At 46.3% G+C, this 18,862-nt stretch overlaps 1 protein-coding gene across 1 annotated transcript in view; it reads right to left on the bottom strand.

The window, feature by feature from the left end:
- Positions 1-18,288, bottom strand: part of LOC144154781 (prestin-like) — a 247,426-nt gene extending 229,138 nt beyond the window's left edge. Inside the window, exon 1 of the mRNA XM_077685884.1 lies at positions 18,004-18,288. The gene's annotated coding sequence lies outside the window, so the exon portion shown is untranslated. The remainder of the gene's footprint in view (positions 1-18,003) is intronic.
- Between the last annotated feature and the right edge of the window lie 574 nt (positions 18,289-18,862).

Below are 18,862 nucleotides of genomic sequence, written 5' to 3'. Positions count from 1 at the left end.
TTGGGGGCTCGGGGTCCGCGGTATCGCCAGTACCGTCACCAAGATTGCTCAAGGTGCCCCGTGCGGGGAGGTATCATGAAAAAATGCCGAAGTTACCCTGCAGGACGACTCTACAATCACACGTGCACTCGTGTGTCAACAACTACTTTTGTTTTTTTATGAAATGCTAAAACAACATTTCTGTCGCAGTTTTACACACCCTTAAAGGGTATAAATGACTTGAGCTTGAACAAGATGGACTGGCGCGTAAAATGTTTAACTAATATGCTAACATATGCTAGAATGGACCAGGAGAGCGGCATGTGGGCCGTTCTTACAAAGTAGGGAATGCTTCGGGGAGGACATTTAGAGCAAGTTGGAGTATCAAAAATTAAATAACTATTTTCTGACAAAGGCTTTCAGCACATGAGAACTCCAGAATGAACCACCTGACTGTGGAAGCAAGAAAGCAAGACGCCATTAAAGTCTTGGTGCGCGGGGCTCTTATTTCTTGTTCGGCAATCCCCTCTGGTGTGCAGGTGCCGTGTAGTTGTGAGGAGATGATTTCTTTTTCTACCCCAGGTGACAGCTGGTAGTCCAGCATCGGGTAACATTGACTCTGCAAAAATGTACGAGCCTCGTCGAATGATTTTTAGGAGTAGGTCAATTTGGACATCTGTATATCCGGCTCTTGCAGAACTGTAAAAATAGTTCGTAGAAATTTTTATAGTCCCATGTTTGAGGGTTACAGCAGGGTAGCTGCAGTAACGAAAGCCCCCAGAAAATTTGCCCCCCCCCCCTCGAAAATTTCTTGGAACAGCGCACTGGGCGAGTGCAGCGCTACCTTTTTTTCCTCCCCATGTTTGCTGGTGAAATTGTGTTCTAAGAACTTTGTTGTGATAGCTTTTTATTTTCTCAGTTTGTCAGTTGTTCTTGTTTTTTGCCTAAAAAAGTTGTAGGCATTTTCAAAGTGTAACCAGTACCGTGCACGCCGGTGATCGTCTGCTCGCCGTATAAGTGCAGGCGACCACAGCCGGCAGCTGCGTGCAGAAAGACGCCGCTTCTTTATCGCTTACAAGTTCCCCAAATACCAGAGTAGGTTACATGACGTAAGCAAACAAGTAGTTGGGCAAAATAAGTTCTGGAATCAGCGTTTCAGTTCTTAAAAAAATGTGTGAGTGGCAAACGCGTGGAGCAGAGTTCTTCAATGTATACCAAATGCGAAACTTCGCTTCAGAATCCGGGTGGCGCGTGCCCCCCTCTTCCATCGAAGCTGAGGGGACGCTCCTATGGGACAAAAACGGAACTTCAATGAACTACTAGTTTTTGCTAAAATTAGCTTGCTTTTTAAATTAGACGACATTAAGTAAGTAAAATTTACTTACGTTATTATGGTTTTTTTAATGACTTACGGAAGCAGCCACAAGAACTTGAGTACTACAACTTTCTGCCGGCAGACCATAGGCTAGTCAACTTCCCTGTGCTTGCGCCAGCGGGCGCGGGGAGGTAACCAAAGACCGGCGTTCGATACATGGGGCCTATGGGGAGTTTTCCAACTGCTATATGTCCAGTTGCTATGGTGTGTATTGCAAAAACAGTGTGCTGTGGCCGACCGGTGTGATGTCTTTGGCAAATTTATATTGCTGCGACGACACACCTTTGTAATAAAGAAACTGGCCCGTACGGCACAGCAGCTAAATTTCTAGGCACAATACCGTAAACACCGACATGACAGGCTCTGGGACGTCGGCTCAGGACGTGCTACGTCGCATACACCCCGTATGACAAAAATTAAACTTCTCGTGTGGGAGAAAACATGATAGCCATAAACAAAGCCGCACTCGCTTCGGGCAAAGCGATATCAAGTCGCTTCTATGCATTGAAAGGATGCACTTAGTCGACACTTGCATCACCGCACCGAAGTCGAGGATTGCCAATTTTATACCCTTCTCCCCTTCATGTTGTCAAGCCCTTGACGGTCACGAGACTCCATTATGATGCTTTTTTAAGTCTAAGCGGATAAAAATGGGGGTGTTTTTCGGTGACCCTCTCGGCGATGGTGACCCAGACTGCAGCCGTTCGTGTGCTATTTGTTGATGACTCGCGTGACTTCTCGCTGGATAAGGGCGAGATAAAGTTTCCGTGAAGGACGCAACCGAATAATAAAGGCCGTTCCGCACGTGAGAGGGCGCACGTGCGCACCGGTTCAATATTCCATCTAATCTTGAAGCATGGCCGTCGGCGGTCGAAAAATGAAAACGCGAAGGCCGGGATTTCAAACGACGTGTCACGCAGGGTCGACTATTTTATAATCTAGTCATGAGCTGAGTTACCCTAATGGAGCTTAACCACAAGGTTCCCAGAGGAACATATTTCAGAGTAAACAGCGTTAAAAACTTTTCCACCTCAGCAAATAAAGGAAGCAACACCGTGGACATGTTGAACACATTGGCCATTATCCTGTCCTGCTTTATCCTGTCTGTTAAAGTGAAGGCGAAACAAAAAAAAAAGCCGCAAATGTGGTGAGCAAAGACATTAGCTATTTGGGACGCTATTTTGTTCAACGGTCACCGTCTTAATGGGTCTACAGGGAACAATTAACGGGTCTGGCCGTAGAAGGAAGAAAATACTTCTGCCAGCAGCCTCACTCAAATTATTCGATACCGGGAGCTACGCAGTTCACAATGTTCACAATTAGAATTTGTCGTCCTTCGACAATATTGGCAGGTCGAATAATAGCGACGGCCCGTTGGTTCCGTAGTAAAGAAGGCAAATAAACCGAGGTGAGCTTCGAGTATTGTGAGGTATGGTGAACCAGTTGCGCAAATTACCTTGGCATAGTGTACGTTAAACATTGAAAAGTCTGGCCATTTGGTTCCGACATGGCATAACTGTATTGGCGATCTGGCGGGAAATAGGCGTTCTTTCTATTTTTAGTTCGTTCTTTCATTCCTCCGTTCCTTCCTTCCTTCGTTCCTTCGTTCCTTCCTTCGTTCTTTCCTACCTTCAATTTTTCTTTTCTTCCTTGGTTCCTTTTTCATGCATTATTTTCTATCTTATTTCTTTCCCTCTTTTCAGCCTCCCTCCGTTGTTTACTTTGTTCACTTGTTTCTCTCGTTTTCTCTTTCTTTCCTTTTTTCTTTCTCGCCTTGCATCATTTTTCCTTTCTTTCATTCGTACTTCCTTTCTTCATTTCATTCTTTTTGTTTCCCCTATCATATTTCTCCATTTCCGTCTTTCTTTCTTCGTTTCTCTCTCCCTGTATTCCTTTATTTTTTTCTCTCATTTTTTTATCAGCCACTTCTCGACTCATCCCAGTGGGATCTCTTGCCAGATGCACGCTGCGTCACTCTCGCTACTGGTCGGCCGTGATGCGTTCCTGAACAACCATTTACTGCAGCCTCTGGTCGCAGCTGCCATCGTCATTTGCCAATTCCCCCGAGAAGGTTTGCGGCGTCAAGCGTCGCTTCGCTGCATAACGGCCAATTCTTCTGATTGTGTATGAGAGCCGTCATGTGCTAGCGCAGTGGATGATGGGATAGTGCGGTCCACCGATAAGACCTGTAGTACTGCGTTACTAGCAGCTGCAGTGATCAAACCTGTCCGATGTAGTAAAACTTGAACGCGCACTATCCGGATGTTAAAAGACATACCTACATTAGGGCGGAGGATCTATCGGAGAATTTCAAGGCTATTTTGTAGGATAGCTTTAGCCAGCCCATGAAGACGAGAGAGTTCGCATTTTTGGAGTGAGTGAGTGAATAAACTCCATACAACAGCAAGCCCCACTATCTTCAGGCGCTCACCAGGTGAGAAGTTCCCTCAGTCTAGAATACGTTGGTGCTTGGTGACGAGATGGGACATGTAAACCAGTGTACACTGGATGGCTAGTGATGAGCTGGCCGGCAGCTCTACCCACTGCTGGGGTGTAACGCTAGGAAATTGGGGGCGGGGGGGGGGGGGGCGGCGGAGATGACGTGTGTGGGCATGGAACTCTTTTTTTGAAAATGACTGAGAGCGTTCGAATGCGCTGGTGGGTACGACAGCAGTCCGGCTGCCCGACAAGGATTTATGAATCTTTGTAGCGCCAGACGTAAAAGTTAAACAGAGTATCGGTGAAAGCTATGAGCCAATTTTATTTCCCGTGAGTGTTGACGACGGCCATCTAAAAGAAAGACACACGCAGTTACACTCGTTTTCAGCTGCGCTTTCGTGAAGGAAGAAGGTGGCTCTGCTCACGGAGGTTTTGCGCACGTAGCAAGGCATGCATGGAAACTTGGCCTGCGTCGGCGCCGAACTCGGACCACTGCGTCATTTCAGTTAAGTAGCATCAAATAAAGAAATACTTTCTGAACACTGTCGCGGCGTGGGCCGCACCCGAGCCGAAGTCCCGAGCTTCTTTCGTGAAGAAAACGAACATCCCGGTATGTTCTATAACTGTATGGTCCCCAGCGAAATCATAAGGTGTTCTGAAACATTTGGGAAACGCCGGCGGGTTCGTTTTACAACATCATGCGCTATAGAACGACTGGCGCTCAAATGCACACCGGGAGTTTTTGTTCCCCTAGATGAAAAATGCACGAAACCCTAGTTATATAATCTTAGCTTAAAATAAACTGAAATGGTGTGTCGATACGAGGTAGTCAGTACGCCATCAATGAATTAGGTTTAGGCGCGAAGCACAGCCTCAGCAAGAAAATGGATTTTCACAGGATAGAGGCGCTACTGCCAATATCCCTTTGACAGAACCGCCTCTGTCCTGTCAAAATCCCTTCTCTTTCTGAAGCTGTCCTTGGCGCCGAAGCCTAATTCATTGATGTCTTAACTTAAAATTTCTTGAGGAATTTTTTCTTACATCACAGGCGTATAGCAGGGGTCGGAAACCTGCGGCCCCCAGCACATCGTCAGAAACCGCCCCACCTATCCTCCTGTCAATTCTATCTGAAGGCGGACTCGCCAGTTTTCACTTCAAATGCGGTTAGACGGGAGACAAGAACAGAGAATTGATCGCTTCCAGTTGGCATGTTCCGCCATCTTCATACTTAGCCACATTATTGTCAATATTGTCAAACCACTCGGATGCATTAGGCGCAATCTGCATTCAGCTAACACATCTACAAAGCTTTTGGCCTACCAAACACTAGTTCGATCGAAGGTAGGAAATGCAGCACAAATCTTGAACACCCATCAGTCGTCTCTCGTAAACAAAGTTGAAGCACTCCAAAATAAAGCTGCCCGGTTCATTCTTACGAACTACTCACGAACGTCAAGTATAACCGAAATGAAAAAAATCCCTGAACTTACCTCCTCTACAACAACGCCGGCACCATAGTCTTTTATCGGTTTTTCATAGGCTATACCACGGGTAGTCTTCTTTCGCTGTCTCGCACATAAAACCCGCTAGTCGCGTGTTTTCCCCGTTTAGATGATGCATTCAAAGTCCAGCCAATCAATATTTGCACGCACCAACCTATTTTTATTCTGGTTACTCTTACTTGCTACTCGTCACTGGAATCAGCTCCCTGGTAACATCGTCACCCTCATTAACCATGCCTCAAATGAGAGTCGCAATTATTCCTCAATGAATAAATCATTTTTCAATGCTTGTATCATTTTCGAACTCGTTGGATTTGTTCAATGTTCAATATTTGTGTGATTTTGTACCTTCGTCATTTTCAACACTGTCATTTTTGAAATTGGATAACAGCTGTACCCCTTTTGGTGTACTGTTCTTTTGCAACTATGCATTTCCACATGAATGTGTTTGTATTTGCATTTCCATGAGTGGTACTGCTTTCAATGCTACAATGCGTTTATTTTTCACTCTCACCCCTATGTAACGCCCGTAAGGGCCATCAGGGTAAATTAATAAATAAAATTGTCGAATATTATAGTCAATTCGCTAATTTTTTTCTCGTGGACCTCTCTTTTCTCGTGGACCCAATTAGCCATCCGACCCCCCACCTCAAATGGTTGCCTACCGTATTTATCCGATTATAATGTAGTCACAATTATTTGGCGATGGTGCAATTTGGAGAGAGAAAAAAATCGCCATGAATTTTTAGGCGGGGAGTGACTTTGAGACTACGGATTTTGAAAAAGAAACTCGCCTTATATTTGAATAAATACGGTATTAACATTTGACTCCGGTACAGTGAAGCCACCTACCCTAAATACTGGGTGTCCTTGTGGGCTGTTCCGAAAGCGTCGCAGTTTTATAAAAAAAAGTTGAAGAAACTGTGACAGGGTCCCTGCAATCTCATTAACGTCCGCACCTACGAACAACATGCTTTTGCGACCGAGCCGGTACTTTCAATGCCGAAATACGTTGCGCAAATGTGACGCCAGGGCGGCGCGCTTTCCCTTTTACACCTCGGACCGACGTCGTTCTCTCCTCACTCAAGCACGCGCAGATTGGAAGGCCGTCACTCGGCGACGTCGAATGCTCGACCGACCGTATCTGCACCGCACATCTCATCCGCTCGCTGCGTATACGCGATGCATCGCCAGCTTCGCGCCGAGAAAGGAACACCGATTTTCCCCTTTCTTCGCTTCCCTCCATCGGCCGCCCATCTGTGCCCCGAGATCTCGCTCTCTGCAGGTGTGGCGAGGCCCGCGCCAAAACCGGAGTAATCCGGATGGGTCCGGTTCGTGTTAACTGTTAATGCTCTGACTTAGCTCGCTGTGCGGCCAGACCCGCTCGCACGCGTAAATGCCTAAGCTGGGAGCGACCTTCACGACGACGCAGTGTTTTTATACTTTTGGCATTGGTGGTGGAGGAGAATTGTTAGCCTGAGTATGCACACTTGAGGTATTTATTCCTCCGGGGGACGAAGTCTCGGTGCCAGGAACTGGTTCATAGCATTCTTCCCCTGTGTTTATCCTATGTCTTGCGTGTGTAGATGATTCTGACGGGGCACTACTAACGTTGAGTTTTGCGCTTGCTTAATTAGACCGTATCGTCTGTTGAAGGGAATCATAAATTGTCTTTATTCCTCCGGGGAGCGAAGTCTCAGTGCATCGAGGTAGTTCAAGGTATTTTTGCCTGTTTTTCAACCTTTCTTCCACCTGTACCTGATTCTCACGTGCCACAATGTTGACTTTTGCGCCTGCTATAATAGCCCGTGTGGTGTGTTGAAGGAAATCATAGATTGTCTTTATTCCTCCGGGGAGCGAAGTCTGTGAGAGTGCCATGAACTTGTTCACCGCACTTTTTTGCGCGCTTTTTAAACATTTCTTCCGCCTGTACATGATTCTCACGGGGAAATAAGTTTGACTTTCACGCTTGCTTTAATGGACCATGGATTTGTTGGAGAAAATCATAGATTTTGTGCATTCCTCCGGGGAGTGAAGTCTACGTTCCAGGATCTGGTTCACCGCAATTTTGGCGTGTTTTTAAAAATGGTTTTCTGCCTGTACATGACACTCACGGGCAATAACTCTTACTTTTGCAAGCGAAAAAGAGGGAATAGGAGCGGGGCCGCGCACACACTTTAGTCCCTTTGTGGCCACTATAGTTTTTCATCCAAGCGTGTGTCCTTTTTGAAACGCAGAAAGTCTTTTTTTTTTTTTGCCTTCTGCGAAGTTTTCATCCCGTGCACACCCCTTCCCCAGTGTCGAGTAGCCATCTGGGCTCCAAGGTTAGATAACCTCTTGGCCTTTTCGTTCGTTTTTCTCCTCCTGCTCCTCCTTCTCCTTGACTTTTCGCTTGCGTAATTAGACCGTCTCGTCTGTTGAAGGAAATCATAAATTTTAGTCATTCCTTCGGGGAGCGAAGTCCCAGTGCCGGAAACTGGTTCACCGCAATTTTTTTGTGTTTTTTTTTTAGTTTTTTCCGCCTGTCAATGATGCTCACGGACAAGAACTTTGACCTTTGCGCTTTCTTGAACAGACCGTGCCGTTTGTTGAAGGAAATTATCAATGTTATTTATTCTATCGGGAAGTGAAGTCAGTGCCAGGGGCTAGTTCATAGCACATTCCCCTTGTTTTACTCATTTCTTCCACATGTAGATGATTACGAGGAGGCAGTAACTTCGGTGCTTGCTCTTCCTTTAATAAACCACGCGATTTTTTAAGGAAATATTTCATCTGAGGGGAAAAAACAAAATGCTGTCGGCGTTCCTTCAAGAGACTTAAGAAATAAAAGGAGAGCAGTAAAGCCTCCGATGGAGCTGAGAATAATCTTAACGGTGGCCATTAGAAAGCAGCCGCCCCGATTTATGATCGTCCGAACTGGTTTGAGCAGGGGAATTACCGTCCACGCAGCTCTCTTAATGCCAGCTGGGCGCGAATTCTCTTGCGTGTTGCACTGCACTCGTTCCAGGCCGTGTTGCCGCTTCAGCGCCGACAGACGTTCAAGGCCGCGCTTGGCTTTCTGACGCTGGATAAACGGATGGTGAATAGCTCCCTTGAGGCCGCGATTAAGACATACGGAAGTAACGCTTGCTGTAAGCCCCAACTGTAGCCATGGCGTGGCTCTTTCTTGTTAACTGAGGGTCGAAGCGCTTTTGGCAGGTGCAGTTTTTTTATTACGTTGACTTCTTGATTGTGGGGAAGGGAAGAAGGGGTGTAGTTTGCGTCGTGTTCTAACAAACGTACACGTCAATCGTTGATTTTATTTTGCTTTTGCTACAGTGCTAAGCCGAACATTTTCCCTTCAAGCACGCGCGCGAATACAAAGTGCCCTCGATGAAGACAAGCTGTTCCTTTCGTAATCGTCATCATCATCACCATCACCATCATCATGTTTGTGTCCACAGCGGGATGAAGGCCTCTCCCATGTTCCTCCCGCCATTGCTGTTTCGAGATTTTATACTCCTTTCTTAATATCCGAATGACTTATCTCATCACTGCATCCAGGTACTGTTCTTCCTGTTCGTCTAGGCTCGTCTCTCGGTAGGCATTCTGCTAATTGTGGGGAAAAACTCACGGAAAACCGACCAACCGGCGCACTTCCTTTGGCGACACTTATAATTAGTAGGTTGATGGCAAAAAAAAAAGTTATTCTCCAGAACCGCAACCAGAGGCATCCATTGTCGTTTTGAAGGCCTAGCTAAGGAAGTGCTTTCCTTGATGCGCCTATCGATTTTTGTGCGTGGCATTTGGTGTTCTTCCTTTTGTTATTCCTTTGTTCTTCATTTCGTTGTGGCTTCTTCCTCGGATTACATGCACCCTTCACGTGGGAATAAGCCTAGTCGCCAATAGCGGTGTCCTGCCCTCCTTGCGCTCTACCCCTGTGGGTTTTTTAGAGTCCGGGGTTTTTGTTACGCCGGGAGATTGATCGGTGTAAATTTGTTACTTATAACGCTGGGGAACCAATTCTTGTGAGCGAACAGCGTTTTATTTATTGAGTGCGTGAATGAAGAGGCAATGTTCTCCACTTACAGTCGAAATAAAACCGCGCATCTATAGGCGCTACCGCAGGTAGCAATTTGAAAATAAGGGCTGCAAGGAAGGGCTACCCAGAAGCGTCAAGGATGTTAATCACTTTAAACCAGACTGAGCTATCCTTCGTGTGTGTTGCATGTATGGGTTGACCGGGCACTAACCAATGCAACCCTGTACAATGCCGCGCTCTCAGACTTTGAAGAGACCCTGCAACACTTTCGATAAGCGCTTTCACTCTTTCCTTCGCGTCTGGAACCACTGCGAATGCTACAGTTATCGCCAGCACGGACCGACACTGTGTGATTTGCTCGTCGCACCAGATACGCCTTCCATTTCTGCTTTGTTTCAGTTGCTTTTTTTTAAGTTGCTATCGAAAAGCGTTCATTGCTGCATCTGAAGGAAAACCGGCCAACAGCCGCTACATCGCCTTAGTGACGTAATTCGAGCCGTCAGAGAACGTCAACACCGGGAAAGAGAAAAAAATCTTTTGAGCGAGTTTCCAAGTTATCTGGTGGTGGGCACAGAGCAGTAATTTTTGGCTGAGGCACTTTGTGACCCCGTAATGTAAGTACCAGGTATGTTGGGTGACTGCGTTCTGCAAGCATTTAAGATGAAAATAAAACTTGAAGAGAGTGTTGCACACGTGATTTAAAGAAATCACGTCTGCCGACTGTTCCAAGAACGCAATAACTGTGACGGAGCAGTTAGCAGAGTTTTTTATACTCATACCATAATGGAAAATAAATCATAAGGGCACCTGGACCTAGCATTGCACTAGGTTTCCACAATATCACATAAAATTTACAATGGCTCATTTTACTTAATGAAAGTACCTAAAGCCACTTGGACATACAATTGCGAGAGGTTTCCCCATTGGACATAAAATTGCAAACGCTTATTTTATTTTATAAAAGTAGCGCGGGTTCTTGTTTATGACCTGAAGCGTTAATGCTATGAATTCCATTTCTTGTAATCAAAGCGTCGCCCCCGCCAACTTGCCGAAAAAACAAGATAAAAAATGAACAAGAAATCATAAGTGATGTTTTTACGTTAAAAAACAACGTTGTATCTTAAATTTCGTTTTGTTTACATTTTGGAGTACTTATTTTGTTTCAGGTCTGAATCAGTCGCTCCCTATTTTTTCTGCAGTATCAGCATTTGCATATCAACGTTTGTAGCATCGATACACACAGGGTTGATTTGAGAAAGACTTGACAAAGTTAGCTCTTATACGTCCGTGTTTCCTTCGTCGCTTGGTAACCGATAATGTTTTACCGTGGGTTTGAATGGCGTCAACAAATTCCAGATTTCTTTTTTCTGGTATCGTGCTGTGTTTGAAAGATGTGTTTTCGAATCGAGCAAAGTCCGCAAGCCTGATTTTAGACTTCTCGCACCCAAGTCTGTAAATTTGTGTCACAGATTGCCGATTCCAATCACCCACGCAGTTGCTCCGCATATCTCGATGGCAGGCCTGGTGGCTTTCATTAGGCGAGGAGCACTTGCTAATGAAGGCCGGGCAGATGGAACTCACTCGTCTAAGAAGAAGGAAAATGCAATTTACGACCTTTTAAGGAGCTCAAATACGCCGAGAAAGCGAAAATGCCTACTTTGCACTACCAGCGCCACTAATAGAGTAATAAACATCGTCCTCGTAAAGCGAGAAGCACAGGCTCTCCTTGATGGGTGGGGGCCGCGGAATCGCATTTAAACATCGCATCGAATTCAAGGCAACGTTACTCAAAGCGGCTGTAAACATCGAAGGGGCGCCTTTACAACTGTCGAAGCCATCGCTGTCAATAACAAGGCACTGTGCAGTTTACGACCACGAATATTAAACAGCGTTCAAGGCAACGTGTTACCTTTTACGCGTGCAAGGCTTTAGCGCTGACCGCCACTGACGTCAAGCAAGATGAACAACGTAAAACTCAGAAATAGAGAAGATGCAAAAAAGTGGCATGTCGTTGCCGACGAAAGAGGACATAGGGAAGCCGGGCAAGGCACGAGTTATCGTTCATGCGCGACTCGGTTTCTTGCCCGCATGCGATGGGTTCTTTGAATAACGATAAAATTCGCTGCCCTGTTATGCATTTGCACTTTGTCTTATTTCTTTAAGAGCCGTTCAATTGCATGCATCGATATTTAGCAGTAGATGAAGTGAGTTCAAGGCCAGGTAAATAAAAAAGAGCTAAGCAGACGTCAGACACATGCGAATTAATCACTTGAAGACATGCCGTCGGGGATGGCTTTTCAGCGGAGACCGTTTTAAAAGAAACTGAGTCGCGAATGAAAAATCAAACAATTCCTGTAATGTCAGGACACAGTAGGGCATGTATGCAACTTTGCAGCACGAGCCGACGTGCGTGCAAGAATTCGTTTTACTGTTAGCGTGCAACAAAAGACCAAGAAGTTGCCGGTCTTGTTGCAACGAGTGAATGGTTTATTGAGACAGCTGTCATGGTGGTCGTACAGCTCAAGGAAGCCCACAAAGCTAACTGCCTGAAATGCGCGGCGCCGGCCTCAAACGTAGCGAACCCTCGGGATGAAAGCGGGCTCAAGAACATGCGATGACCAAGAATGACCATTACCAGAGCGTCTGTACTTCGTCGGATTTAGTAGGCATGGACATATATTCACACAGCCTGGGTCAAATAGTGACATTCTTCACCAGAATTTCAGTGTCAACCAGGAAAGCATACGACCCTTCTGTGCAAATGTGAAGTGTCGACAAGTACTCTGATGAAAACATATGACGTCTGGTTACCATCCCTCTCTCTCCCTCCCTCTCACTCGCTCTCTCTCTCTCACTCACTCACACACACACACACGCACACACACTTACGTACGCAAGAACACGCACACGCGCACGCCCATTGACTTCATAACTGAGACTCTTTCTTGCAGTTGCACTTCCGTTCGCTCGTGGAAAAAGGACAAGAACTTCTGATACCACCTACTTTTGTTCTGGACTATCAAAACAGATAACTTTGTTTTCGTTTCCTATTGCACACATTACAAACTATCTAATTAAGAATGGCATCAAGATTTCTGCGCTTTTCTATGCTCACTTCCGCGAACGTCTCTTTCCGGGCTTAATGTTTCAACAGCGAGCATTCCAGCAAAACAAAGCAGCCATAATACCAATGTTGAAAGTTCCTGGGAGCTTGTTTAAAAGGACCCCTTCTAAAACTTGTCGGTTAGATAAGGGACAAACCCAAACCTTATCCTCACCGCGCTTAGAAAGCCTGCAAAACAAGGCGCGAAGAAAAAAGACTTCTGTTGGAGGACAGCTCGACCTTCTTGGGTATCCTTCAGCGGTTGTCGTTTCTGGCCACCGTTGCCAACGTTCCGTCCGTCCGCCAAAACACCGTTCGTTGAACTGCGCCAACATTTACGGGAGGCGAGCGGCTGCAGGCGTCGTTAGCACCATTAACGGGGACGCACAATGGAGCGTTTCGAATGCCTCCCTGCCGGCGCGGTGACGCAATTTGAAGAGAATGGCGACGCTACCTGTCGTAAGCAGTCAAGTGGTTTTTGACTTCACAACACCTGCAACAAGCCCAGCGCTGTATAGCCGTTGATGTGATCTCGGCGACATAGTAAATTAAACGATTGGGCAAACGGGAAACAAAAGACGCTTCCTGCAGCATCAAGCTATGATGCTCCGGAGCAGGGTGTAGTGATTGTGGGAGATCTGTGGGCGTGTTGTAACCCGACGTCGGAAGAACGTAAGGCAGTTCTTCGCTCGCTGCCAACTGGTTTGCAACTGTCCGTTTTTGCGAGACCCTGGCAGCCAGCGGATATTTTTAGATGCCACGTAAGTGCAAACCACCAAAGTGCTGATTCGTGGGCGCTTGTTTGCGGTGAGAAGCTAGCTGTCATTTCTTAACCAGTAGAGACGTATATAGACTAGCGTCAATATACTGCTCCGTTCCTTGTGAGTGAGCGGACCAGGAGGCTTACTTACTGTCTTGACGGGATTAGTACCTGGGAAAAAAATTATGCACTCCTCCGTCTCACGACGACGATGGTTGAACGCGAAGCTTTCTCGTTATGAACTCTTTGGTTAGCCGATCCCCCACTGTGAGTGTGTGCTACTCTTGAAGTACGCAACCTTTTCTAGAATACCCACAACGCAAAAAGGGATATAAATAATTGTATTCAAGCTTTTTTTTCTGCGTCAGCTCGCTTGAAATGCTGAAGGGTAAGAACTAATGGGTAATCCGGCTTTTAATCATAACGAAGCTTCATTTTACGGCCTCGGTCTTTCCGATAATAAATTAGTATTTTGAGGTCCTCACGAATTTCAGCAATTGAGTTAGCCCCGGCCAATCCCCCCTTGTGGGTACGTAAAAAAGCTTTGAGAGTACCATCATCATCATCACCACCACCACCACCATCATCATCATCAACAACAACAACAACAACTCTAGGGTGTGCACTCAGTAGGCCTAAGGTTTGGGTTTGGGGTGTACGGCGCGAATCAGGGCCGGCTGCTTGGCGTTCGCTCCGACCATATCGGAATGCAGCCATCGCATATACGCCGGTTTCATAACGCGGGGACGCAGGTTTGATTCCGGCCCCGGGAAGCGTTTTTTTTTTCCTTTCCCTTCACTCACGATCATTCATGATCATCGTAAGAGAAAGTTGGCTTTCCTGTAGGGCGTATTGGCGCACAACGGCATTAGTGACGACACTAAAGCTTGGCTTGAAAACTGTATACTGGAGTGAATTCGGACTCCTTGTAGTAATCCCCAGTGTAAAAAAGAGAATTATTTTCATCACCAGTGTTGTATGGATTAACATAGAGTGTTATCCGCTGCAGTCCCTGCGCTTGAAATTGCTTATGTACCAAAACACCGCCGTAGCAAAAAAAAGTTACACTAAATAAATCGAACAAGCCTATCGATTTTCAAATGATTGCTTGCTGAAATATGCGTCAGCTACAGCAGCCTGAGAAGTGAAGTTGTAACACAAGCAACTCAGTCTGCGCAAGTGTTGGGGATTGTGAAGCCCCTTCTAGCAATTATTGTAGCAGGCGTAAAGTTATAAAATGTCCCGAAAAATATAAATATCGCCGGTCCGTACTGTTGCAGTGTCACGATGATATGCCCTAACGACTTGGCCTGCGATGCAGCTTCGGCATCGGAATGCCAGCTATATTTCGCCTGTAAGGTGTTCCTTTACAAGGAATAGACTTGAAATGTGGGCACTCTCTACACTCATACGTTTTCCCTCAGAGTCATACCCCTTCGCTTCACTGTTTCTTCCCTTTTTTTCCTTTCAACAGAGTGGCTGGCCTGAGCATTTTTCTCAGTATGGCCTCGCTCTCCTTCCTTTCATTGAAGCTTACTTCTGCTAAACAAATCTCATGGGTCCTCCAAAAATAAAACTTTGCCATCCCTTCCCAAAGAACGTTGAGAGAAGCGCGAAAGCTTTAGGATATATAAGCTGCGTCAAAAGTGCGCGGCAATCCTTCAAAGCCCTATTTCGGAAACAAAGAATGAACTCATGCTACGATTTTTTGAGCACTACGTAAACGCATATACGAACGCTCTTAATGTATACCAATATGCGACACTCTTTATTCATGATCGATAAGTGTATTGTGCTGTCTAGGACAGTTCCTTCTTCGGGATTTTCACGTAACCGTTTCGACGCAATAAAAGCTCTGTTACACGCACGCGACGCGTGTCCAGAAATCTTAGCAGGGATTTTCGATCGACCAACCGGTCTATGAGGAAATGCTTTATTTTTTCTGACGAGCCGCCCTAAGAAATCTCCGGCAAAAAAAAAAAAAGAAGTCATTGAAGATCCACTGACCGATCTTTAGGAATGCGCGAGTGCCTGTTCCCTCTCCCTCTTAAACTTGATGCTCGGCTCAACGCGCACGCCTCTCTCCTTCAGAAGTCTTCAACGGGGCCTTACGTCCCTCGTACACAACGCCAACCGTACTTAGGTCAAGGAGCGACAGGTAGCCAATGCGCTTATAAAGCGAGCAAACGGTATACCACTGAGACGGGTTGACCGAAATTATAGGCTCACGTTCCGAACAAATTGGGGTCATTCATTAGTGGTTGGGTATATCATTTACGGGGGTTCGGTCGTACCCACCGCGGCATTAGATAAAGGTACTGGTCGCGTGGTTCTTGAAATGATTCGCCAAGTTATTTAAATGCTCCCCGGAATCTCACACGATCGCAGTAAAGTGCAACTGAAATGGCGGACTTTTGGAGTTTAATCATTTAAGCAGAATGTTTAGCTGTAGAAGATATCACCCATGGTGTAGGAAATACCTCACATAGGAGAAACGAAGCCTTTCTGTGTGTCCGCATCAGAGACGAAGGAAAGCTTTTGCCAACAAACATCCAAATCAGAAACAAAAATTTGTGAGTTCGTCCCTCGGATTCTAAAATAAATTTTAGGTGCTGGAAATTTCGGAAAGCTAGGATCGGCAATTTTAGGGGTGCCGTGCCGTCGTTGGCCATATCTGTCACCTCCTACGATCGATTGAAAAAAAGAGAAAGCTTTTAGCTACCAACTCCGTCGATTTAAAGGTGTTATTTGAAAAAAAAAAGAAGATTGTGCGAATTCAACAGCTGTTTGTTATCATAACGTACATCATTGCAGGAATAGCATTTCCGATAGCTTATGGTAAACATTCTGTCATTTTATGTTTGAAGAAACTGACTCAGAATTCAACCCGTGCCTATGGTTTGATTTCAGGGTTTTAAATAATATGGTTAGAATTTAAATAAGGCCTGAATTAGAATAAGGAAAAGTGACTCTTTCCAGTCTCTTCACAGACAGCGTCCACGAAGATCAACCCGATCTTTGTCTGTATACAGTCAAAACTGGATCTAACGAAACCTGATTTTACGAATTTCCCGATGCAACGTACAGGTACAGATTCCTCCGCAGGTGCCTATACGTCTCAACACTTTTATGAACCCGAGCAAACGAAATAGATACCCCGCCACTCCCGATTTAACGAAGTATTTCGAGCAACAGACATATTAAAAGGTAGCAAATTCGAATGTGTTTAGTCAGAACGCCTCGAACATCTGAGCTTCCACGACTATTGAGCGCCGATGCAGACGCAGACGCCGACTCGGCGCGGAGTACGAACGATGAAGAAATCGTACAATTAGTTTCCGGCGCAAGAGGGGTGTCGCTGGTTGCGGACGCCCCAGAAACTTCTGAAGCTCCTCTGTTCACTCCAGGCTAGGTGATGGACGCTCTAGACTGGCTGAGATGCCTGGCCGGGCCTCAGCAAGGAACCGAGATGTGTTGACCGGGCTTGCGTGCAACGAAAAGTCTGTCCGACCAATGCTAACGAAACGCACAGAGGTGAAAACCACACGCTTTTTGGCCAGGAAATAAATTCGTTCCCCTAGAACCCCTAGCTCTGTATTATTGCTATTTGCACCGCGGACTTTCAGCGCATCGCTAAATTACCGGCAGCGAGCACCCTGGCCGCCGCAATTTCGATACCATCGTAGGTATGCGCCTTTAGACGTCAAATTTATGAATTTACTGCTTGCAAAACGGCAGTCCCTATTTTACGAAGTTCTGGGTTTAACGAAATAATTCGCGCTTCTTCGTGACTTCGTTAGGTCGGGTTTCAACTGTATTTGTTTATTCCGCCCGATAGAGGTGGACTAATGGAATAGCCGCCTTGGAACGGCAAGCTAAAAAAAGTCCGGTTGCGTTGAGAGGAGTTAAAATTAACCGCCGTCTACACCTAGATATTTCAGTATCCCTCTTAACAGGGGAGACCGTCTGTGAAATGTTTGAGAAGAACAACCGCATCCAGATTTTAGGGAGATCCTACTACTTTTGCTAGGAAATGCTCGAAAGTTATTCCGTGTTCTGCAAAGTTCCCTCACGAAATTACCATTGCCAGTGGAATTTCGCTTTCTGCACGGTATCATTCTGAAGAGGTGGTGCTGGAAGGTTCCAGAGAGGTAGAAGCCGTCATACGTAACTGTGCGCAGAGAAGAGCAACTTTGGACGGCTGATTAGACAAAAGACCCGTAGGCTTCTGCATGGTTATTTTGCTCAGTTAGTATTTTGCTCAGTTAGAAGAACCCAACGTAGCCTTTTTTATAAAACGGTTCTCGTAGGGTCCCTGAGCCTAACACGTAGTTTAAGAAAAATCTGTGAATGAAATGTGCGAAAAATAGCAAGCATTAAAATTAGGTTGATCATGATGATTAGGTACTCAAAAGTTTTTTTTGCTTAAAAAATTTTCAGGACTGTGTCTTCTTTCTTGAAGTCAAAATTATGCCGAGGTGCTGCAGCTCTCTTGAGTATAATTGCTTATGTTCCTACAGTGTTTATTTTCTGAAGCACAGGTGCTTTATAGTGTAATATTTCAAACTGTTCTGAAAAGGAATGAATGAATCGGAAAATTTCCCGCAGGCCACAGAACACAAACTGCCACTTTTACTAGAGTGTTCTTTAGCGTACGCAATTTTCATCTGTGCCACAAATGTCGCACACCTGGGCTCGAAAAAACAAGGTGCCCATTTGAGAACCAGAAAATATCGAAGGGTTTGCAAGGTACTGAGAACTCAGTCAGGGCCAGTTGCAGGAACCGAAGACTAGGGAGAAACATTTCAAAAAACGTAAATTTACCTGATCTTCAAGAGACGGTAGCACCGGACGGGATGAGACGTCTCAGATGAGCAGACGACAAAAAGCTCCGGAATAGGAAGAGGGCGCAGTCAAGTCCGTATCCCACGCAGACGACAAAAAGGCCAGACGCACCAGGGTTCGCACACAAACGAATAAAAGTGACTCTTTCCAGTCTCTTCACAGACAGCGTCCACGAAGATCAACCGGTAAAAGTCACACAAGAAGAAGGTCTCCGTCGGAAGAACTCGGATGTCCTACACCGCGCACCACTCAGCGATCGGCAAGTGAACGAGACTTTCTATTTGCACGGGCTTATACCCTTCCGTTCGAACGGGTAAGTGGGCGGGGTGCGGGAAAAAAAATGTCAAGCTCCGGACGAACCGATTGGGGCACGGCCGAAACAGAAACTGAGCGCGAAGTGCCGTCAACGGGCCGCTTTCACTGGCGCGTTCGGCGACGTCTGCAATCCGCAAGGCAGACGACGGTGGGAGAAGCAAAACCGACGCCGCACCTTTCCCCAGCCTGGGGCGGCGAAGAGAAGCGGTAGAGAGGATGAGGACGAAGAGGGTGAGGGGAGCACTACACCTGTCTCACCCTCGCCCTCTTTTCCTTGACCGGAGGCTGAGGCGCGAACGCGAAGAGAGAGGCCGGGAAAGGGTTGCTCCGCGAGGAGAAATGTCCCGTTCTCGCTTTCAACGTTCCACCTTGCGCTTTTGCTCGCTTTTCTTGCTGCTGCCACCTCCGCTTCGACTGGCGTGTCGGACGTGATCTTGGCTCCCTTTCTCCGAGCACTGTTGTCCCTTTGTCCGCGCGCCACGTGGTCGCTCGTGGTGGTTTTGCACGCGGCGATTGTACCGCA

Source organism: Haemaphysalis longicornis, unplaced genomic scaffold, assembly GCF_048455015.1.
Source record: "Haemaphysalis longicornis isolate Haplotype H1 unplaced genomic scaffold, Haemaphysalis longicornis Haplotype H1 scaffold_91, whole genome shotgun sequence".
Classification (NCBI taxonomy): domain Eukaryota; kingdom Metazoa; phylum Arthropoda; class Arachnida; order Ixodida; family Ixodidae; genus Haemaphysalis; species Haemaphysalis longicornis.
This window is presented reverse-complemented; position numbering and strand designations above follow the sequence as displayed.